The sequence below is a fragment of the Procambarus clarkii genome, chromosome 72 (assembly GCF_040958095.1).
Source record: "Procambarus clarkii isolate CNS0578487 chromosome 72, FALCON_Pclarkii_2.0, whole genome shotgun sequence".
In the NCBI taxonomy this organism is placed as follows: domain Eukaryota; kingdom Metazoa; phylum Arthropoda; class Malacostraca; order Decapoda; family Cambaridae; genus Procambarus; species Procambarus clarkii.
In genome coordinates this window covers 9,431,265-9,455,943 of record NC_091221.1, presented here as the reverse complement: position 1 = coordinate 9,455,943, position 24,679 = coordinate 9,431,265, and the positions used below count along the sequence as shown (strand labels likewise).

The 24,679-nt window shown below is 48.5% G+C and overlaps 1 protein-coding gene and 1 long non-coding RNA gene across 10 annotated transcripts in view; one reads left to right on the top strand and one right to left on the bottom strand.

Annotated features, from left to right (window-relative positions):
- The window catches only part of pyd (zonula occludens-like protein polychaetoid), a 371,558-nt gene that overhangs the window by 104,620 nt on the left and 242,259 nt on the right, over positions 1-24,679 (top strand). The window lies entirely within an intron of this gene.
- LOC138356386 (uncharacterized) overlaps positions 4,233-24,679 on the bottom strand; it is a 182,564-nt gene continuing 162,117 nt past the window's right edge. Inside the window, exon 2 of the long non-coding RNA XR_011224432.1 lies at positions 4,233-4,315. This is a non-coding gene — a long non-coding RNA (uncharacterized lncRNA). The remainder of the gene's footprint in view (positions 4,316-24,679) is intronic.

Here is a 24,679-nt window from a genome sequence, read left to right as displayed (position 1 = left end):
TGTGAGGTAGCAGTTCTGTGTTGGTCTCGAAGATGAGGAGTGAGACATAGTTCCACGGCTCTGCTGACTTAGACATCTAGTGCCTCGGCTATGTCTTAACACAGAAGGGAAGGGCGGGGGAGAGACATTAAATAACTAATACACAGTCTGACTATTTCATAATATTGTGTTGTTAGAAGACCGTTGATGTGTTCCTTGACCTTCTTTATCTGCGGGCTCACCATAGCCTGTGCTACTTGACCTTCTTTATCTGCGGGCTCACCATAGCCTGTGCTACTTGGAACTTTTTGTTCCAAGTAGCAAATCTTAAACAACAACAACCTTCTTTATGGTCAAACTCTCACAAGTCAGGCCTGGCCTCGGGCCGGGCTTGGGGAGTAGAACAACTCCCAGAACCCCATCAACCAGGTATCAAATAGACTACATTTAATTACTACTGATCATTCAGATACGGGGAATATGGTCATCGAGCTAGACTCCAGGAGTAGAAAATATCTGTGGGAAAAATGCTCATGCAAATCATATAAAAATACAAGTTTTGTTTAAAAAGCACATGCTGGAATTTGACAAAAGGGCTCCAGCATTTATTTTCGGATTTCTATAAAGCTGAAACGTGGGAAAAAAGGTGAGGGAATGTGCCATCAGTCTGGTGGGTATTGATCACAGCCCTAAACAATAGTTCTTGTGTATGTCAAGCACCTTCACCCCCCCCAACCCCACTAATACACCCCCCCCCTACCCCATCACCAACACCCTCCCCCCTACCACATCACCAACACCCTCCCCCCCACCCCACCCCACCACAAATATCCCCCCACCCCACCACAAATATCCCCCCACCCCACCACAAATATCCCCCCACCCCACCACCAACTCCAGGCTGGCCCCTTCCCCCTTGCACGTCAGCCGGACCCCCTCCTGCACGTCAGCCCCCCCCCCCTTGCACGTCAGCCAGAACCCCCCCCCCCCTGCACGTCAGCCAGAACCCCCCCCTGCACGTCAGCCAGAACCCCCCCCTGCACGTCAGCCAGAACCCCCCCCCCCCTTGCTCGTCAGCCAGGCCTCGCCACCTTTAATATCACCAATGACCCCCTACCACAGCCAGCCCCCTCCCCACCACCACCACAGGCAGGCCTCCCCCCACCACAACCACAGGCAGGCCTCCCCCCACCACCACCACAGCCAGCCCCCTCCCCCCACCACCACCACAGCCAGCCCCCTCCCCCCACCACCACCACAGCCAGCCCCCTCCCCCCACCACCACCACAGCCAGCCCCCCCCCCCCCCCTCCATCACAGCCAGGCCTCCATTCCATCACCGTCAACCACTGCCATTAGCCACCACCATTAGTTACCACCATTAGCCACCACTATTAATTACCGCGATTAACCACCAGCATTAATCACCATTAGCAGCCGACATTAATTACCATTAACCGTAATTTATTATGACTATTTGCTGCCACAATTAACCACTGATAACGACCGCCACTAACTGCTTACCTTAACCACTCTACTTCCCTCATTAAAAAAAAAGAAACATGTTTTTCTCGATATATTTTATTGCTTGATAAGCCCTTATAATTTTGAAATGCAATTTAGTGGAGTGTTTTCGTCTATATCTTTACCTGTGGATGATTCGAGAGTTGTTCTGCCGAAGCCTGGCTTGTGTGCAATCTTCCAACCCGTTCTCGCACTTTCGTATAGTCAATATTGACTTATTAAATACGTGCATATGTGACATATTAATTTGTGAATATTTTAGTTTACCTTGAAAAGCTTCATAGAAAACACCGACCTTACCTAACCTTCTTAGTATGTTGAGATAAGTAATAATTGTAATTACGAAGCAATAAGATGCTTATCTTAACATACTAAGAAGGTTAGGTAAGGTCGGTGTTTTCTATGAAGCTTTTCAAGGTAAACTAAAATATTCACAATAAATTAGTATGTCACATATGCACGTATTTAATAAGTCAATATTGACTATACGAAAGTGCGAGAACGGGTTGCAATCTTCCCTGGTGATTGTGTGTGTGTGGTGGGGGGGGGGGGCTTCCAGTCCCTCTCGAAATACCCGGAAACGCCACGGGGTTCGATTCCGGCGTCGGCGGAAACAAATGGACAGTTTCTTTCCCCCTGATTCTCCTGTTCACCTTGCAGTAGATATGTTCCTAGGAGTTGGACAGCTGTTACGGGCTGTTTCCTGGGGGGATGTGTAACAAAAAGGAAGCCTGGTCGAGGACCGGGCCGCGGGGACGCTAAGCCCCGAAATCATCTCAAGATATCATCAAGATGGTTCAGTCGGTAGCCCTTGTGCGTATGGAGAGCAGGATCCAGATTCACGAAGCAGTTACGCAAGCACTTACGAACCTGTACGTCTTTTCTCAATCTTTGGCGGCTTTGTTTACAATTATTAAACAGTTAATGAGCTGCGAAGCACCAGGAGGCTGTTTATAACAATAACAACAGTTGATTGGCAAGTTTTCTTGCTTGTAAACTGTTCAATAAATGCAACCAAAGCCGTCAAAGATCGAGGAGAGATGTACACGTTCGTAAGTGCTTGCGTAACTGCTTCGTGAATCTGGCCCCAGGTATGCGAGTTTCATCCAATTATATGGCTCTTAAATGTTGTTCTATCTTATTATTAAATTCCTCACGTTATTTCAAGGAAGACTGCCGGTTGAGTGGATGTGTGTAGCGCTGATAGTGTGTGAAGCCTCTAGAGAAAGTGCTTCATCGAGGCTTCAAAGTTTGGCTGGAGTTATTGCCTTAGCAGACAGAGATACACAAGGTCTGTGTCGTATATTGCAAGTGCAAACTGCAAACATACTTTGAATATTTAAGTCATCCCAAGTCATGGCCCGCCACACACACACACACACACTCACACACACACGTGTATGATCCATCAGTTGATTAACGGTTGAGAGGCGGGACCAAAGAGCCAGAGCTCAACCCCCGCAAACACAACTAGGTGAGTACAACTAGGTGAGAACACGAACAAGGGAACACAGGTGGAAACTTAGTACCCAGATGAGCCACAGAGACGTTAAAAAGATTTTTTTCAGTGTCAGAGTAGTTAATAAATGGAATGCACTTGGAAGTGGTGTGGTGGAGGCTGACTCCATACACAGTTTCAAGTGTACATATGATAGAGCCCAATAGGCTCAGGAATCTGTACACCTGTTGATTGACAGTTGAGAGGCGGGACCAAAGAGCCAGAGCTCAACCCCCGCAAACACAACTAGGTGAGTACACACACACACGCGCGCGCGCGCGCGCACACACACACACACACACACACACACACACACACACACACACACACACACACACACACACACACACACACACACACACACACACACACACACACACACACACACACAGCTTGGGTACATTAAGCTTATCATGTATATGGTGTCCATTATGCGACATAGATTTTTGTAGACTTCGTGTCTGTGCTCTTCTGTCTCGGCAAAAAGATCTTTCTACTAGCGGGTCATTCTGGAATTAGAGCTGGTGGTGGTGGGGGGGGGGGGGGGGGAAAGCAGTGGTTAGGTGCGGGGTATTGTGTAGGCACAGTAGTTAACACCATGTACGGTGGTAAGGTTCACCGTGTCTCTTGTATAGACTTGATCACTATATGCAAGGTAACTCAAATATCATGACAAACTCTAGCTGTCACTTCCCTCTCTCACTCTCCCCCTCTCTCACTCTCCCCCCCCCCCTCTCTCCCCCTCTCTCTCCCCCCCCTCCCTCTCTCTCTCCCCCTCCCTTTCTCTCTCCCCCTCCTACCCTCCATACCACGTTCCCACTCGTCCTCCCAGTTAATTAACTACCATATGTGCCAGCCGGCTCCTGGAATCGAACCATTGGTTACGGAAAGACAATCAATATGTGACGCTGTTAAAATATTATAACATGGGGGGGGGGGGGGAAATTAATATTACCCAAATGTAACCTAACCAACTTAGGTTACGTAATGCTCGTTAAGTTTGGATAGGATTGGTTAGATTTGGTTAGGGATTAGTTGATTTGGTTTTCTTTGCTGGGTCGTTAAGTATTGTTAGCATTTCGATAACCCGGTGGGCTTGATTTGGACGCATGTACGTGCGGTGAGCGCTGAGTTTGGAGGTGGTAGACGCACAAACGCGCGCGCATCCACGAACGAGCGCAGTAGTTAATGGGACAAGAGCTAAACCTCGATCCTGCAGATATAAATAGGCGAGTAGATACACACACACACACACACACACACACACACACACACACACACACACACACACACACACACACACACACACACACACCTGGCACTTGACATCCGATTGCGTGAGTGCACAGTAAATATGCAAAGGTTTACCTGAGACTGACTTCAGGGGTGTTTCACTGTTGACAGATCATCCCACAGCATGAAGACAATACTGAAGAAGTCTTGCTACTGCTGTGTGTGGCTGGGAGATGGGGGGGGGGAGATGGGGGGGGGGAGGGTGATGCCAGACTCTTGGTGCCATGGGGGGGGGGGTGATGATGCCAGTGGGGGTGAAGGGAGGGTGGTGGTGCCAGCTTCCACCTCCTGGCAACATTCCACCACTCGTCAACTCAGGCACTAGGGGAAACTGGTCCCTACTCGTTTCATGTTTTGACAATTCTCGTTTGGATTTGTGGAGTGTCATGTGTGGACAAGTGGCGACAGGACAAATATACCAAGATTGTATTAATTAATAAGGCAGCGTTTGGGATGCTCTCGGACATAGGTTCGAACCCTTGTCGCGGCCCTTGTGGATTTGTTCATTTGATGCTATTGGGATTTCTGTGTGTAATTGTATTAATATGTACACCATTTGTGTTCCGTCTTACACGCGCTGTTTAACCTCGTGAACTCAGATGTTTGAATGACGCATCTCGAGCTTATCTTGAGATGATTTCGGGGCTTTAGTGTCCCCGCGGCCCGGTCCTTGACCAGGCCTCCACCCCCAGGAAGCAGCCCGTGACAGCTGACTAACACCCAGGTACCTATTTTACTGCTAGGTAACAGGGACATAGGGTGAAAGAAACTCGGCCCATTGTTTCTCGCCGGCGCCCGGGATCGAACCCAGGACCACATGGGGGGGGGGGGGGAAGGGAGGGGAGCACTCGACACGGTTACACCGGGAAACTTGCACCTATTTACTCAGTAAACACACGAGGGCCAACACAAACATACTCTCCTTCCTTCACAAACAACACAAACACTCTCCTTCCTTCACAAGCAACATAAAACACATGAACAACCTTCTTCACAAGCGAAGGTGAGTGTTCAACTTGTCACCATTTTCTTGTGTTGATGGGACAAATAGAGCAGCATCTTCAGATGATGAATTCCAGTATATCATAATGTATACCTCAATTCATTATGTATTAGTGTGTGGTTACTGTAATAAAATCATTTTATCACACTGTAACAACCAGATTTCTGTATTATTGGTCAAGTGCAGACAAGAGTCCTCGTTGGCATAACTGGAACAGATGCTCCGCGAGCTGCTGTTATAGATTCAGCTACCGGGAACAAGTTCCAAGTAGCACGGGCTAAGGTGAGCCCGTAGTGGACTTACCTGCAACCCGTTCTCGCAAATTTAATTAGTCAATATTGACTTATTAAATATGTGCATAGGTGACATACTTAGCATAATAGATACCCTTAAAAAGATTCATAGAAAACACCGACCTTACCTAACCTACTTAGTATGTTAAGATAAGCATCTTATTGCTTCGTAATTACAATTATTACCTAACCTATAATAGGTATAGGTTAAGTAATAATTGTAATTACGAAGCAATAAGTTGCTTATCTTAAGATACTAACAAGGTTAGGTAAGGTCGGTGTTTTCTATGAATCTTTTTAAGGGTATCTATTATGTTTAGTATATCACCTATGCACGTAGTTAATAAGTCAATATTGACTTTACGAATTTGCGAGAACGGGTTGCTTCCCTGGCACAGGAGCGGGGCTGTGACTCCGCGAGCGATTTCGTCTGGGGTTCCGGTAGTGGCTAGGGAGGATTGACTGGGCGCCAGTCCTTAACTGTTTGCCCTTGTTCACACAACAGTCACTGGGGGTACTTGGTTAACTGATTGCCTGGTCGTTTTCCAGGGCAAAACTAGTAGGGTAGTTACGCCATTAGCTATGGAAAGAGACACCTCTCAGCCTCCTAACAGTGGTCGGAAGCCGTCTGTTCTTGTACTTGTTTGCCTGAAAAGGAGTAAAGAGGTGCTGTAGCCTCGGGGGTGCTGTCCTGGCCAGGACCAGCAGGCCGTAGAGCCCCTCTGGTGCTGTCTTAAGCCAGGTGACACAGCGCCGTCAGAGGCTGATGATGACGGAAGTGTGCCACGCCTTACTGGACCCCCGCCTCCCACCCTTGTACAGTATCAGTACGGCGAGCTTGTCCCCCGGTGGTGGCACTCGTCCCCGGTGGTGGCACTCGTCCCCGGTGGTGGCACTCGTCCTCGGTGGTGGCACTCGTCCCCGGTGGTGGCACTCGTCCCCGGTGGTGGCACTCGTCCCCGGTGGTGGCACTCGTCCCCGGTGGTGGCACTCGTCCCCGGTGGTGGCACTCGTCCTCGGTGGTGGCACTCGTCCCCGGTGGTGGCACTCGTCCCCGGTGGTGGCACTCGTCCCCGGTGGTGGCACTCGTCCCCGGTGGTGGCACTCGTCCCCGGTGGTGGCACTCGTCCCCGGTGGTGGCACTCGTCCCCGGTGGTGGCACTCGTCCTCGGTGGTGGCACTCGTCCCCGGTGGTGGCACTCGTCCTCGGTGGTGGCACTCGTCCCCGGTGGTGGCACTCGTCCCCGGTGGTGGCACTCGTCCCCGGTGGTGGCACTCGTCCTCGGTGGTGGCACTCGTCCCCGGTGGTGGCACTCGTCCCCGGTGGTGGCACTCGTCCCCGGTGGTGGCACTCGTCCTCGGTGGTGGCACTCGTCCCCGGTGGTGGCACTCGTCCTCGGTGGTGGCACTCGTCCCCGGTGGTGGCACTCGTCCCCGGTGGTGGCACTCGTCCTCGGTGGTGGCACTCGTCCTCGGTGGTGGCACTCGTCCCCGGTGGTGGCACTCGTCCTCGGTAAGACTGCCAGTGGTCCCAAGAGCCCAAGTGTCAGTCTTGAGGATACACTCACCCTAAGACTGTCAGCCTCGCGACGGGAGCAAACTACACAGTAGTGAATACCAGAAGACGTCTGGGAAAAAGTGTTTTTACCCTGACAAAAGCTGGACTTGGCGTGTTTGCCTCTCCACTTTGTACAGCATTAAAGTGAGCAGGTGACACCCGGGGTGTTGTCAGCAGGGGACACCCGGGGTGTTGTCAGCAGGGGACACCCGGGGTGTTGTCAGCAGGTGACACCCGGGGTGTTGTCAGCAGGTGACACCCGGGGTGTTGTCAGCAGGTGACACCCGGGGTGTTGTCAGCAGGTGACACCCGGGGTGTTGTCAGCAGGTGACACCCGGGGTGTTGTCAGCAGGTGACACCCGGGGTGTTGTCAGCAGGTGACACCCGGGGTGTTGTCAGCAGGTGACACCCGGGGTGTTGTCAGCAGGTGACATCCGGGGTGTTGTCAGCAGGTGACACCCGGGGTGTTGTCAGCAGGTGACACTGGGTGTTGTCAGCAGGTGACACTCTGGGTGTTGTCAGCAGGTGACACCCGGGGTGTTGTCAGCAGGTGACACCCGGGGTGTTGTCAGCAGGTGACACTGGGTGTTGTCAGCAGGTGACACGGTGTTGTCAGCAGGTGACACTCTGGGTGTTGTCAGCAGGTGACACTCTGGGTGTTGTCAGCAGGTGACACCCGGGGTGTTGTCAGCAGGTGACACTCTGGGTGTTGTCAGCAGGTGACACCCGGGGTGTTGTCAGCAGGTGACACCCGGGGTGTTGTCAGCAGGTGACACCCGGGGTGTTGTCAACAGGTGACACCCGGGGTGTTGTCAGCAGGTGACACCCGGGGTGTTGTCAGCAGGTGACACCCGGGGTGTTGTCAGCAGGTGAGGATGTAGAGCAGCCAGGGTGCTATAATGTTGAGGGTTGGAGGGAAGATGGGAGAGAAAAAAACTGCGGGCTCACCATAGCCCGTGCTACCTGGAACTTTTGTTCCAGGTAGCAGATCTTAAACAACAACATGAGGGAGGATGGTGGCAGCAGGTGACGAGAGCGTCGTAGTAAGATGCGACAATTGACAGGAAGAACGGGAACCTTTCTTAAGAGGTGGAGTCAGGTCTTGGGATGGAGGGAGACAATCTTGGAGGTGGAGAGGAAGATAGAGGCTGTAGAGAAGGGGAAATTTATAGAGGAAACGGAAGTGGAATGAGTAAGGGGACTGTGTTATCAAGAGAGGAAGACTGTTATCTTCGCTATAGTGCAGAGGAGAGAACTTATGTCAAATAATCATTCAATTCACATCACATCCCGAACTACTTGGGCTGGACGGTAGGCCGACGGTCTCGCTTCATGCAGGTCGGCGTTCAATCCCCCGACCGTCCATAAAGTGGTTGGACACCATTCCTTTCCCCCCCCCGTCCCATCCCAGATCCTTATCCTGACCCCTTCCAAGTACTATATAGCCATAATGGCTTGGCGCTTACCCCTTGGTAATTCATTGTAAAAAAAACCCTTGTGCATTGAATTATTTATTTTGATAGTAGATGAGATTGAAGTGTTTGAGGCGGAAGGCGGCAATTTCGCGCGAGAGTAAGACGTCTGAGTTAAGGAAGCATTTGAAGAATGGTGACTACTGAAGAAAAGTCTTGAGAAAGAAAGGCTGCTTTTTATTTAAACTGAATTTCCGCATTTTCAACTCGCTTTGAAGATTTGTTTGATATTACTCGTGCAAATGGTCTGAAGATGGTCCTCCACCGCTGTGACCAAGGTGCCTTACCTGCTCAGCGGGAGGTTATCTTGAGGTTATCTTGAGATGATTTCGGGGCTTTAGTGTCTCCGCGGCCCGGTCCTCGACCAGACCTCCACCCTCAGGAAGCAGCCCGTGACAGCTGACTAACACCCAGGTACCTATTTTACTGCTAGGTAACAGGGGCATAGAGCGAAAGAAACTCTGCCCATTGTTTCTCGCCGGCGCCCGGGATCGAACCCGGGACCACAGGATCACAGTCCAGCGTGCTGTCCGCTCGGCTCCTAGGATAGGCGGTGGATATCATGGCTGGTGGATGCGATGAGTTTTAAATTAATAAGTATAGGCAGCCGTTATCGGGAGACATCTCCCGTCACGCAGGGTGCAGTCGCACCTCCACAGATCTCCAGTATCATCTATTGATACTGGTAATGGCTCAAAAGGGCCACCACTTACGGGCTATTCATGCCCGTGCCACCTTTTGGGTGGCTTAATCTTCATCTTGGCAGCCGTTACCTTGAGGTGCTTCCGGGGCTCTGCGTCCCCGCGGCCCGGTCGTCGACCAGGCCTCCTGGTTGCTGGACTGATCAACCAGGATGTTGGCGTGTGGAGGAACTCCACCTCTCAAAACGCAGAAAAGGATGTCCGGTGTGACACTATCTTCACTTTCTGCTTCTGGACAGAACATGGGCACGTGGGCATTATATAGCAGTTTTATAATATATATCAGACTTTACTGATCCACACGTTCTGCATGGTCGTTCACCACCTTCATGATCTGCAGAGCAGGAGAAGCAGACCCCATCGTCCTGGACAGTGAATATGTTGACAGTCCATATCTGACAGCTGGGTGGACAGCGCTTCGGATTCGTAGTCCCGCCATTCCGCGTTCGATCCCCGGTGGAGGCGGAGACATATGGGCAAAAACGTTTTTCGCCCTGGTGCCCCTGTTACCTAGCAGTATATACCTGGGAGTTAGACAGCTGCTACGGGCTGCTTCCTGGGGGTGTGCAACAAAAAGGAGGCCTGGTCGACGACCGGGCCGCGGGGACGCTAAGCCCCGGAAGCACCTCAAGGTTGGTCATTAGTTATCACTATTTACTCTCCTGTCGTACTAAGGTCTGGAACTTATTACAGAACATCCGTGACAAGTACACTCCAATTCCTCCGTCATAAGGATTGGATACCTCTAATACCACTAATTCCCATTCAATAAACAAATATTGAAGTAATCAAGAACTGAGTGTTCAATCCCCGACCATCAAAGTGGTTGGCCAGCATTCCTTCCTCCCAATCCCCCCCCCCCCTCCCCGTCCCATCCCAAATCCTTATCCTGACCCCATCTCAAATGCTATATAGTCGTAATGGTTTGGCGCTTTCCCTTGATGAATCCCTCCCTTCCGTCCTAGAGTTTACCTGTAGTTGGAAGATACTGGAGGGCCAGGTACCAAATCTACACAGTAAAATAACAACGTACTGGAGTAAACGATATGGAAGAAAATGTAGAATAGAACCAGTGAAGAGCAGAGGTGCCATAGGCACAATCAGAGAACACTGTATAAACATCAGAGGTCCGCGGTTGTTCAACGTCCTCCCAGCAAGTATAAGAAATATTGCCGGAACAACCGTGGACATTTTCAAGAGGAAACTAGATTTATTCCTCCAAGGAGTGCCGGACCAACCGGGCTGTGGTGGGTATGTGGGCCTGCGGGCCGCTGCAAGCAACAGCCTGGTGGACCAAACTCTCACAAGTCAAGCCTGGCCTCGGGCCGGGCTTGGGGAATAGAAGAACTCCAAGAACCCCATCAACCAGGTATCAACCAGGTTCCGAGAGTGCTACTCCCCCAAGCCCGTCCTGGGGTCAGATCAATTAACTCGTGTCGTTAAACATTATCCCTTCTCGTTGAGCATCAGCCTCTGACGTTGACCATTAAACCCGTAAGTGTAAAAACTTTAACCTGCGACGCTGATCTTAAACAACAACTCGTTAAAATTCATGGTTTTAAGATTCAGCTACTCGGAACAAAAGTTCCAAGTAGCACGGGCTATGGTGAGCCCGTAGTGGACTTACCTGGCACAGGAGCGGGGCTTAAGGAGTGTCGACCCTAAGGCCAGAGTCCTCAGAGAACCCCGTGCTGGTCCAACTTCAGGTGACAGTCGCAATCTACTCAGAAAGGTTACTGGGAACGGCATAACTCACATGATCTGTCTCAAGCAGGTCCCCTACCTGCTTGAGACAGGTGGGAGGGGGTACAGGTAACAGGTTCGTGGGAGGGGGGGCGAGGAGTAACAGCCACAAGGAGGTTGGGGGGTGTGGTGGAAAAGGGGATTATCAGGGGGGGGGGGGGGGAAAGCGCCAATACATTACGATTATATAGCACTGGGAAGGGGTCAGGATAAGGATTTGGGATGGGACGGGGGAAAGGAATGGTGTCCAGTTACTTATGGACGGTCGGGAATTGAACGCCGATTTGTATGAAGCGAGACCGTCGCTCTACCGCCCAGCCCAAATGGTTTGGCAGTTAACGCTCCCACCTCGCCAAAGTTAACCTCAGAACTTGACGTCAGTTGCTGCGAGAGGGAGGGGGGGGGCGGGGACCAGAGTAATAACTCTTATCTAATAATTAATAGTAATTATTGCCAGAATAATAATTCATACTTAAACCAGAGGTCGTAACCGTTAGTCAAGTGCTTAGGGTAGTGGACGATAATTGTTACACATATCTAACTTTATCCTATGAGAGAGCGTCTATCTAGAGGTCAGACGCCTGGGGCTAGCCTCACCCAAATTGGCAGGGGACCGGGATGAGCAAAGGTTGGGGGGTCACCAGAATGCATTAGCGTGATGTCACCAGCGTGATAAAGTCGTATTCAAATCCCCACGATGATTTGACAGTTTTAAATATATTTAGCGGTGGCAGCCAAAGTTTAAAATGTTTTCGCTATTCGCAGATGTCTTTAAAATATTTCCGACATTTCCTGCACTTCACACTTTGTTCGTAGTCACACAAAACAGACGAGCCTCCCACAATTTCAGAGGTGTCTCGAACCCCTGACCCTTTCCTCAAAGTAAATGGGATAACATTTCTGTTCTTTAATATTTCACACTGCTAAGCTCCTCTCACCAGCAACCACCCACACGGCAATGGCAGACAGTTACCCCGGGCAATGCCGGGTAACTGTCTGCCAACTGTCTACTAGGGTACCCCCTAGTAGATAATAAATCAAATGCAAGTCGTGAGGAAACACATTGATTGATTATTATTTTTACTTGCTAACAGTCCCTCTGATTCGTCCATGTATTGGGGCGAGAAATATTGCAGCCATGAAGTGCCGTGATTACTCAACATTTGAGGGTTACGAGACTAATATTAGAGTGGATTCTTTACCTGTCACCTGGACGCTACCAGCCCCATCTCAACTGACCAACCCAGACAGGGTAGTTTTTTTAGGAAAGGGGGGAGGGGGGAATGGAGCTAGGCCTTAAGGCCTATCAGCTGCACGAGAGTGCAGCTGATAGGCTGCAATCGAAAGACGAAATGAAAGACGAAAAATGCAATGAAAGACGATCAAAGTAGCCTACTGATCAACCAGCAACGCACTATATAGCGAGTGAGTGAGTTTTCAGGAGAAAGTGCCAAGCTATTACGACTATATAGCACTGGGAAGGGGTCAGGATAAGGATTAGGTGATTGGGCACCATTCCTTCCTTTCCCCGTCCCATCACTTGGACGCTCGGGGATTAAACACGGACCTGCATGAAGCGAGAAAGTCGCTCTACCGTCCAGCCCAAGTGGTTGGGTACCCTATATAGCGAGAACTTTCTCATTAAACTTGGTTTATATTATATTCTCGGGAAAGTAACTGTGGTGCTGATTCGTGGAACACCTCCAGCTGACAAATCTAGCACCGAAGCTCCTGTACTTCGGGTGTTAACACTGGGTGTTGTCGACACCCAGTGTTAAGTGTCGACAACTAACACTGTCAGCTGCTGGGGGTCGAGTGTTGTGCTGGCACCCGCCAGGATTGTGGGGGTTATATTCAATATAGTGAGAATGAAGCCGTGTAGAAGGGCCGTCACGGGGCCATTGTTACTCGAGCGTGTTTCTAGCCAATTGGCTGCAGTGCATGCCGCTGGGGACATTTATCGTGCGGGTAATTGATGAGGTGAGAGCGGCAGCCACTTGTCCTCAATTGATGATGGCTCAGTGGGAGGCGAGCGAGGGCTGTGGACTAGACCAGTGCACTAAGACTCAATGATTAAACAGCAGGTGCAGACATAAGCTCAGGGGGTGGAAACTATGGCTTGGCGGGCGTAAGAGAAAGTTGCTGGAGGCACGGGTGGGGGGTTATCTTGAGGTTATCTTGAGATGATTTCGGGGCTTTTTAGTGTCCCCGCGGCCCGGTCCTCGACCAGGCCTCCACCCCCAGGAAGCAGCCCGTGACAGCTGACTAACACCCAGGTACTTATTTTACTGCTAGGTAACAGGGGCATCAGGGTGAGGGGGGGTGAGGCTGGAGGCATATACCCCCTTGAACACTGAGGGGACAGCCAGTTATAAGAGAGAACTTGATAAAACACCTCCAAAGCATACCTGATCAACCAGGCTGTGATTCATACGTCAGACTGCGAGCAGCCGCGTGCGTCCTAAAGCCTGGTTGATCAGGAGGCCTGGGCGATGACCGGGCCGCGGGGACGCTAAATCCCGAAACCAACGAAACTAGAGGTGGAAGTAGAGATGATATAGATTCAGCTACTCTGAACAGGTTCCAAGTAGCACGGGCTATGGTGAGCCCGTAATGGACTTACCTGGCACAGGAGCGTGGCTGTGGGGAGTAAAGAGGAGAGACGCCGCACTTTACACCTGCGACAAAAAACTCTCGCTGGATGATTCTTCAATTATTTGCCCTCCGTCCAGCGGGCCGCTGACGGCGGTATATCACGTGAATTATTCTGGCCAGACCCACCCGCGGGACGACCCCGGCTCCCTCGACGACCCGCAGGACAACCCCGGCTCCCTCGACGACCCGCGGGACGACCCCGGCTCCCTCGACGACCCGCCGCCATTACTTGACCCGCCCACACACCAGATATAACTCCCAGAATAAACAAGATACTATCAATTCGGTCGGCACGCACAGCACATTCAAGGGACGACAACTTCGGTATCAACTCTCTTTAACCCTGTCGTAGCTTAGTCGATTAAGGCAGTGTCTGGGATGCTCCTGGACGCAGGTTCGAATCCTCGTCATGGCCCTTGTGGATTTGTACAGTCAAGGGGCCTCAACGTGAAAATGCCAATTGGAAATAGTTCAAGATGCCACAACCATCTTATCCGTTTAGTGAGAAGTCATTTATTTTAGGTCCCACTCCTTTGGTCCTTCTTATTCTCTCTTCCCTCCTAATTTTCCTGACCCTTATCACATTTATATATACAAATACAAGACTTCATACATTCTTGTACAGCCAATAGCACGGATAGCGTTTCTATGTCCACGATCTAAAACACTTTGATATGAATGTATCAACAGCGACTATTTCACACAACACCAACAGTGTATCAGTACTGACATGGTAGATGTCAGGTAAGAGTACTGTCTCCTGAGGATAGTACAAACGACTATATAATACACTGACTCCAGCCTTGTGCCGGTCGGCTGAGCGGACAGCACGCTGGACTTGTGATCCTGGGCTCGATCCCAGGCGCCGGCGAGAAACAATGGGCAGAGTTTCTTTCACCCTATGCCCCCCTGTTACCTAGCAGTAAAATAGGTACCTGGGTGTTAGTCAGCTGTCACGGGCTGCTTCCTGGGGGTGGAGGCCTGGTCGAGGACCGGGCCGCGGGGACACTAAAACCCCGAAATCATCTCAAGATAACCTCAAGAAGGTTGTCCCCACGCCGTTACACTCACGACGACGTCAATCAGTAAGGACGTCACGTCGACTGGGTGGGAAGGGGTAGAGTGCTGTCTGGAGCAGTTTCTGCTGTCGTATATTACCTCGTCCGGCGATTCTGATTGGCCGTCAGAATTCCCGCCACCGGACGAGCCGTGCCGCGCTTGTTAAACCACCCTCACGGTCGTTGACCTCGTTCCTCCTGTAATAACAGTATACACATGAACGATTTGTAATTTATTTTGTACTTCCTATCGCCAGAGGAGCTTAAATTCTTCCTAGGTGCGACGTTTCAGTAAGAGGTTGTCGTATCTACTCCGAGGATGCCGTGCTGTGGGAATCAAGCTGTCATTCTGACGGACTCATTCACTAAGTCAGTTCTGAAGGCTTAGTCCTCAGTCGACAGAGGTTTCGAGCATTCTCGACGGATTATTCCAGACCTCGGAGGCTAATTGATCCTTCTTAAGATAATAATCTATCCTTCTAGTCATTGAAGAAAACCATCCTCCTCTTTATCAAGAAAAGCCACATGCTTACAGACCATAAAGTCTCCCTGTTCAGGCTATATGAGCTGTTAAAGAATGTCTTTTATTTTTATCAGCACCAGCGCTGAGAGCGCCGTGTGAGTTACTGGACTCATGACAGGACATGGGGGAGTGTGAGAGATGTTCATGGTGGTGGTCACCTTCGTCATGGTGGTGGTCACCTTCGTCATGGTGGTGGTGGACACCTTCGTCATGGTGGTGGTCACCTTCGTCGTGGTGGTGGTCACCTTCGTCATGGTGGTGGTCACCTTCGTCATGGTGGTGGTCACCTTCGTCATGGTGGTGGTCACCTTCGTCATGGTGGTGGTCACCTTCGTCATGGTGGTGGTCACCTTCGTCATGGTGGTGGTGGTCACCTTCGTCATGGTGGTGGTCACCTTCGTCATGGTGGTGGTCACCTTCGTCATGGTGGTGGTCACCTTCGTCATGGTGGTGGTCACCTTCGTCATGGTGGTGGTCACCTTCGTCATGGTGGTGGTCACCTTCGTCATGGTGGTGGTCACCTTCGTCATGGTGGTGGTCACCTTCGTCATGGTGGTGGTCACCTTCGTCATGGTGGTGGTGACCTTCGTCATGGTGGTGGTGACCTTCGTCATGGTGGTGGTGACCTTCGTCATGGTGGTGGTCACCTTCGTCATGGTGGTGGTCACCTTCGTCATGGTGGTGGTCACCTTCGTCATGGTGGTGGTCACCTTCGTCGTGGTGGTGGTCACCTTCGTCATGGTGGTGGTCACCTTCGTCATGGTGGTGGTCACCTTCGTCATGGTGGTGGTCACCTTCGTCATGGTGGTGGTCACCTTCGTCATGGTGGTGGTCACCTTCGTCATGGTGGTGGTCACCTTCGTCATGGTGGTGGTCACCTTCGTCATGGGGACTGGTTGTGTGGGCAGCGCGGAGGAGGTCACCTTCCCGGCTGTGTAAGCAACTGCTCCTGTCACTGCCAGGTTCTTGTCAATAATGAGCTCTTATTGCGGGAATGGGATGAGAGAGAGAGAGAGACAGACCGAACCACCCCCTGCAGTCTCATTGCTCGGCGCGCCCCTTGGGTGCTGGTCTTGTTAATTTGGTATTTAATTCCTTTTGAGATAACGAGAACCTTTCAAGCAAGACATGCTACACCAATGATGGTACCTTTTTTTAAGACTGGTGCTCTTGAGTGGAATATTGTTGTACATCCCCATTCATAGCTGGAGAAGTTGTACATCCCCATTCATAGCTGGAGAAGTTGTACATCCCCATTCATAGCTGGAGAAGTTGTACATCCCCATTCATAGCTGGAGAAGTTGTACATCCCCATTCATAGCTGGAGAAGTTGTACATCCCCATTCATAGCTGGAGAAGTTGCTAACCTCTTGAGTGTGGAGAGATGTTTTACTGGCCGAATCCATTCAGTAAAACGTCTTAAAGGTTTAGAAATGGTTGACGTCCACAATAATTATTCTTTAGAGAACGTGGTGGTGGTGTGGCTCGTGCCACACAAGTCTGGTGTAGGTGTGGTAAGGGGGGTGTAGGTCTGGCCAAGGACCGGGTTTCGGGGACGATTGAGCCCCGAAATCATCGCAAGGTAAGATAAGTTTCAATATAGACAAGGAAACGGGTAGAAATTCTGGGGTCGATTTGAGATTGTTGTGGGGGCGGGGGTTGGGGGCGCTGTGTCTGTCAGACAGACAGCCTGTCTGTCTTTGTCTGACAGGCTGTCTGTCTGTCTGTCTGACAATGTCTGTCTGCTCTTTGTTGTCTGCCTGTCTGTGTGATTGAGGTAAGCAGGTGTGGGATGGAGTAGTGGGAGGTGTGTGTTAGGGAGAGGAGGCAGTGGGTGGACAGTCTATTGTAAGACTATATGATGGACTTGAAAGAAGGTGGGAGAGTTGTGGTGACCTTGAAGCGTGGGAGAGTGTAGTGACCTTGAAGTATGGGACCATGGGAGTGTGGACACGCTCCCAGCACACACCTTCCCGTGGGAACCTGGCAGTTTCAATGTTGATATTTGACACGCTACGAACTAGAGAGTAATCAAGTCGTTTTTTGTTGCCGATATTCCGACTACAGACCTGCTTCGTGAATCTGGCCCCGGGAAATTTCACGAAGCAGGTTACGAAAGTACTTACGAACGTGTACATCTTTCCTCAATCTTTAACGGCTTTGGTTACAAATATTAAACAGTTGATTGGGAAGTTTTCATGCTTGTAAACTGTTGTTATTGTTATGAACAGCCTCAGTGAGCTCCGAAGCACCGTTTAATAATTGTGTACTTAGTTAAAGCCGCGAAAGATTGAGAAAAGATGTACAGGCTGGTAAGTGCTTGCGTAACCACTTCGTGAATCTGGGCCCAGGATACCATCAGACATAAACAAAATTGCTTAGTGGCCATCTGAAAATAATGAACCTGAGAAGACGGGATGCTACGACTCTTCAGCCTTCTGGGAGCAAATGAATACTTCAACCGCTGTACCGGAAATGTCTTACAAGACGGGGGACTACAGTAGTTTTTGTAGGAAGTCCTTGCGATGACTTTGCAGGTCTGCAGGCTACTAACATAAATAGCCTCACTGATCAAGCTACAACTGTGTGATATTTTCCTTCAGGCTAGGCTGCTGGAGTAGAACAATACTCGAAATCGGTCACAGGTAAAGCACAGGCCATCTCACAAAATTGGGTTATATGTATTGAGAATATAAACAAAATAAACCGCGGTTAGTGGCTTGAATAATTTATATATTTTTCGTGGAGTGTTTTTTCTCTCGAACTTTAACGTCGGAAAACTTTTCTCCCAAAGTTCCTCGTTGTGTTATTTACCTGTTTTTCTTGTCCGAAAGTTTCATAAATAAATAGCATTTGGCTTCCCACATTCACGGTCCAAATGCCATATTTTTTGTCCGAGTTTTTCTTTAGTTTATCGGGTTACACAGTGTCGTGAACCACTGTTTGGAGGTCTTGCTTACTGGTTGGATTGTGTTTTGCTGGTGAATGGTTGGATTGTGTTTTGTGATTGTGTTGAGGATTGTAAAGGCAACACTTCAGTACTTTGTGCTTTGTCACGGGGGGGGGGGAGGGGGAGGGGGGGGTTCTGATTCATTCCTTCTTTGTGGGCACTCAGTTTTTACCCACCCCCGCCTTATTCATCCCTCCCCCCCCCCCCCCCCAACCTCACCTCACCTCACTTCAATTTCTCCAAACACACTCACAAATCCTCCCCACCTCATCACAAATCCTCCCCACCTCATCACAAATCCTCCCCACCTCATCACAAAATCTCCCCACCCCCCTATGGTAGAACGGTAGAAAGTTTCCATTGAAGTACATATCAAAGAACAAAAAATCATTGTTAGTTTTGAGAATAAATGTGTTGACAATTTACGTCTGGTCAGAACTACATCGTCAGGTGGTACTATAGGGGAAAGACTTATCAGGGGAAATATATTAGACACATATATTAGGGGTTGCCAGATACATATGGGAACCCATATGTATCTATGTCAACCCCATTCTATACTATAACACATATATTAGACTATAATGAACTTTAAACAGCATATATGAATTGCTTGAGAAGGCTAGGTAAGGTTAGTTACATTTCTGATTTAAATAGAATGCCATTTTGGGCTCGTTCAGTAATACAAAACTCATTCCGGGGCCCTAACAGTGCATATTTGGTACATTTGACACAAATAGTTAATATAAGTACTGTTATTTTCGACGGGTTGAGTTGACGTAGTTGCAAGTTTACCTGAAATTGAAATTGAAATTGAAATAAGTTTATTGAGGTAAAATACACACAAAGGGATGAGGTAGCTCAAGCTATTCTCACCCCATTCAGTACAACGTGTTAATATATACATATACACACATCACAAATAAACACATTACCAAACATTTTGAGAGGTAAAAATATACATTTCCTCCTTCACAAGTAGTATGTTATCAGACGTACACACAAATACTTTTATGACCTAGGTATACTGTATAGACAAATTGCAAGACACCTGCAGATAATTCAACAAAATATTACAATCTTGGTGCAAAATTCTTATATCTCTCAAGAATATCATCAACCTTTCCGTTGTGACACATCCAGGCTATTTGTTCAGGAACAGTCCTTATCTCAGTGTTTCTATATACACTAATCAACGGACAATCAAGAATATAATGGGCAAGGGTGTGAGACCTTAACATACCACATAGTTTACACTTCGTGTCATTACCATGAACATCTATCCCATATTCCCAGTAATATTTGTACCCAAGCCTGAGCCGCATGTACACAGAGTCACTCCAAGCATTTCTCCTTTTACCATAAGTGAAATGGGTGTTTTGACTCACATACATGTAGTGTTGCATGGTTTGACTACTCTCATACATTATCTCTCTCCTCTCCACTCCCGCCTGTGCCTGAATATTTCTGATTTTGCTTCTTATTTGTCTCATTGTGAATTCACATTCAATGTCAACTTGTGGTTTTGATGTGGCACGTTTGGCCAAGTCATCCGCCACCTCGTTGAGCACTATTCCAACGTGAGATGGAATCCACATGAATTTCACACTATAACCTTTCAGCTGTATCTCAGTTATTCTTCTCTTACAGTCCTCCACTATAGACATGAAGACTGGGTTTCGACTGTTTAAGGACTCCAGTGCTCCTCGGCTATCGACAAATACAAAAACATTTTTGTCGTCATGACGTACTTCCTCCAAACACGCCAGAATGGCCTGCAGTTCAGCTTGTGTGGATGATATATAATTACTAAGCCGGAGTTCAATTATCCTGTCCACAGTCCCAAACTCCGTATAATCCCTTATTAGGACACCACACCCTGCCCTGCCATCCTCCGCCACCGACCCGTCGCAATATACATGTAAACTGTTGCCTCTTGGTAACCGAGATATCATGCTTCCATACAAACACCGTAATTGTCCCGGTTCATGATGAATCTTTTTCACCTTGAGGGGTACAATTTCGACGTCTATTTTCTGTACTTTCCAGGGAGCAGACATATTACACTTTCGAGAGGGTTTACAGCAGTCAAGTACGTCGTATTCCCTGAGGTCATGAGCTAATCCTCTCGTATAGCGTGTCTCCCTCAGTTTCCTGGAAGTGTGTACGTCACTCAAGCAGGTCTGAACGCTCTCAAACAGCTTATCCCCTCCTTTTCTCCGCATGAAACGAATAGATACTCTAGTGTTAATGTCACGGACTCTATCACACACACTCTGTAAATTTAATTCCATTCTCATTATTTCAATCATTGCATTTCTTTGACATCCAAGAATAATCCTCATAGCCTCGTTCTGTATCAGCTCTATTTTTTGAATTCTGCCTTGGCCTGTGTAAGACAATACGGGTGCTGCGTAGTCTATCAGGGAGCGAACAGTGCTTATGTATAACATCCGCAAGATAGGTACCCCAACACCTTTACCAGAAAAAGCCAGTGCTTTTAGAGGATGCAGACGGGCTTTACATAAGGTGCTGATATGATTTATTTCAGCATTTTTACTCTCACATGTGTATCCAACATACATGCCCAGATACTTGTACTTCTGTACACGGCTCAGTTCCACACCATTTAGAGTAAGTGTTATATTTCTTCGTTTCCTATACTCGTATTTGGTTTTATCTGCATTTATAACTAAGCCTAACTTGTGACAGGTTGTACCAAGTATGTTAAGAGCATCTTGAATTTTGTTCCCAGAAGTGCCTTGTATAAGAATGTCATCAGCATATATGATCGTCGTGACCCCTGGAGGATACATCTCTGATGCTAATCTGTTCATTAATACATTGAATAAGGTGGGACTTAATACTCCCCCTTGTGGGGTACCTAACTGAAACCTCCGTTCCTCAGACATGTATCCCTGGTAATACACCTGACCTTTTCTGCCTTGCAGGTAATCCCTTATCCAGTGTAGCAATCTCCCTGTTATTCCCAGATTGGCTAATTCGTATAAGATTACTTCCCCATTGGCTTTATCAAACGCTCCTTGTAGATCAACAAAAACTCTACAATTGTCATCCACATTAGACAAACACTTTAAGAGACAATCCGCAGTACTTTTGCCTTTGATAAAACCAAAGAGATTATTGGACATGTTATCACCTACAAGGTAGAGTAGCCTATTTAACAAAATCCTTTCCATCATTTTACAAAAGCAGGATATTAAGGAGACAGGTCTGTAGCCTCCGTTTGACTTAGGGATAGGAATGATGACAGCCTCTTTCCATTTTCTTGGTAACTTTCCCTCTCTATAACTCATATTAAACAAATCAAGTAAGGGATTAGGTTTCATACCGGCTAAATAATTAAGTATGTCATACGTTACTCCATCTTTTCCCGGAGCAGTGGAGCTGCCACTTTTTATAGCATCCAGTAGCTCATCGTGGGTTATCTCAGTGCATGCTATAGATCTTGTATTTAAGGCACATAAAGTTACTCCATTTCTAATATTTTCCCATGACTCAATGGTGACTCTCGTGTCTGCAGGTAAGGACTCCATACCAGCAGCACTTGCCCATTTATCTACTAACTCATTAGCAACTTTCCCTGGATCTGAGTGAGCAATGAATTTGGTCTTACAACCCCTGACTTTATTTACTGCTCTCCATATGTCTTTAAGGTTCTTAGTATTACCAATGGCCTGAGCAAAGTCTTGCCAGTATCTGTCCCGCGCCTCCTTCCTCACCTGACTGCATTCCCTAGCCACTTCCAACATTGTATTTTTCTCTTCATCCCTCATTCCATTTTTTAACCATGCTTTATGCGCACCCCGTAGCATTCTCTCCCATCCCTTGACTTGCTGATCATTGGAATATTTAAATTTCTTAGGTCCGTGCGTCTTGCTTCCCCTGCCCCCGTTATTTTCCCTCTGTACTAATTTCTCTATGTTCTCGACCATGTCCTCGTAAAAACTATCAACGCAGAGCGGCGTGTAATGTTGATACCAATCTCCCATATTTTGAATAAAATAATTTTTCATATCTTTCTTAATATTTAGCCTTTTCCTTTGAAAGTGGACTTGTTTTTTCCCCAGTGGTAATTCAACGTTCAAGGCAAAGTGGTCACTAAGTAGTTCCCGAACAACCCGAGCCTCCCCCATAATCCCCTGAGAGTTTAAAACGCAGGCATAGTCAAGCCGTCCTCCCCTGATGTGAGTTGGTTCATTGTTTCCCAAGAGACAGGTATCTGGATGATCTTGTAGAAACTGTAACCACTTGACCCCATTAGCATTAATACTACCCACTGTCCCAAGGCTTGTGTGCCGAGCATTAAGGTCCCCAATGACCAGTGAAGGATTAGTATAAATGCAGTCAGGTAAATAGTTAGCGTCGAAGCAGTTCCTGGATACATACAAATTAACTACAATAAATTCCCCTTCCCTTAATGATAATTTAACACAGACACTCTCTATACCTTGCGTTTTTGATGGCGGTTCTACTAACTCTGCTGGTATGGAGTTCTTAACATAAATCGACGTGCCTCTGATGGTATTTGCAGCGAAGAGGTGAAACCCTTTATAACCATTTAATTTCAATAATCCTTCATTCCTATCCCCTGTCTCCTGGAGAGCTACAACATCAATATCATTTCCCATCACATAACAATGAACATCTGTAACCCTGTTTCTCAAACCATTAACATTCCATGACAACACTTTCAGTCTAGGGTGATCCATTATTAATCAATTCATTGCCTAAGTCATCCCCAATAAGTTCACTAAATGATAGCCATACCTTGTATAACATCTCCCACCTCCTCCCAAGTTCACCAGTAAAAGCGACATTGCGATTCTCAAGAGATTTTTTCAGCCCTGAGATGTCCATTGTTGGCCCAAATGATTCCTTCATTTTATGTGTAATTATAGGGTTCTTCCTTTCACTACGACTACCATCATTCACACACACTTCACTTTCCTTCATTTCATCACTCAATATTTCATTTTTGTCCTCAACCACTATATCCTGACTATCCTTCACCGTTTTGTGATTTTCCTTGACCTCCTGAACGTTTAATTTAGCCTCGATGGACTCGATTCTCTGCCCCAGATTTTGGAGGAACTCACCAACTTTTTTAAGTTCAGCCCACACTTCCTTGACCATATTATTATGACCCTCTCTCTGAGCCACAGTAGCCACTTCACTCACCGTTACACTGTCACTGCCGGAGTCCTGAGTGGTGGCGTGGCTGCTTGTTGCTGGAGCCTGCCTAAGTAAAGGTGACTCCTTTACCCACGCATTCGTCCGGTTCACTGGCACTGTTTGGGGCAGACTGTTTTGCTGTGCTCCCGGTGTCTGGGTAAGAGCTCTTGCTTGCTCTGTAACATTCACCGGCCGGAGAACAGCCATACTCGGCCTCTTGCTACACACAGCCGAGCTCGCATTGTGAACACCTCCACAGTTGCAGCATCTGGGAACTATTTTCTCACCCAGATTCAGTCTGTTTCTACACACAGTAGAGAGGTGAGACTTTCCGCAGAAACGACATCGTGGATCATTTTGACAGCTCCAGGATTTATGCCCCCATCTGCAGCATTTCAGGCATATTATGGGCTCTTCCACATACTTTGCTACATGCCTGTAGCCAGCCCCGGTGATGAACACTTTTTCGGGTACGTCACCTCTCACTAGAGCCACCACCTGACTCCTAGCTTCACCTTTAATGAGGTGACGCTTGGCCCACACAAATCGTTGGTCGTCGAGTATAAACTCGGGGTCCAGAATCTGAGGGTATTTATAGATAATTACCTTCGTCAGCTTCTCGTTCCCCTCCGGTATTTCCATAAGAATTCCATCATATCCTTGCTGGCTAAGAAACGTCACTGCCTCCCTAGAACCTACCGTTAAGTAAGGTCTGTTTACACCTTCCTTCAGCAGGGGCTCGAACTTGCGGTGTTCTCTTCCGAGTTTGACGGTCCACAGCAGCTTCTGATGATAGGCCAACGTGCATGAGGCAGGGAAGAGAAGCCTCCATCTCCGCTGATCCTCACCTTCCTGACATCGTTCCGTCCGTTTGTCTGCATCAGTCTCGGCGTCGTTCTTCATTCTTTTATCGTTTCCGTTAAGTGTACCATTACTGTCCACACTACGCCTTGCATCCTGTCTTCTGCGTTTCTTCTTATTCCTTGTCAGAACTTCTTGAAACACGCCCTCCTCGTCTGACTGGCTGCTTTCAGAGTCCATGTTAATATCTCCGTGGGAAGCAGCCAGTTCTACTGGTGACTGAGTCTCCATCTCAGTACCCAGCATGGGGGGAGGGGGAGGGGGAAGGTGCGGAGCAGAGGTCTTGACCCGACCGCGTCCCAGGTAAGACTGTGCGTTTACCTGCGCCATCGTCAAAACACCTGTTAACAGGTGGTGTGACCCTGGCAAGCAG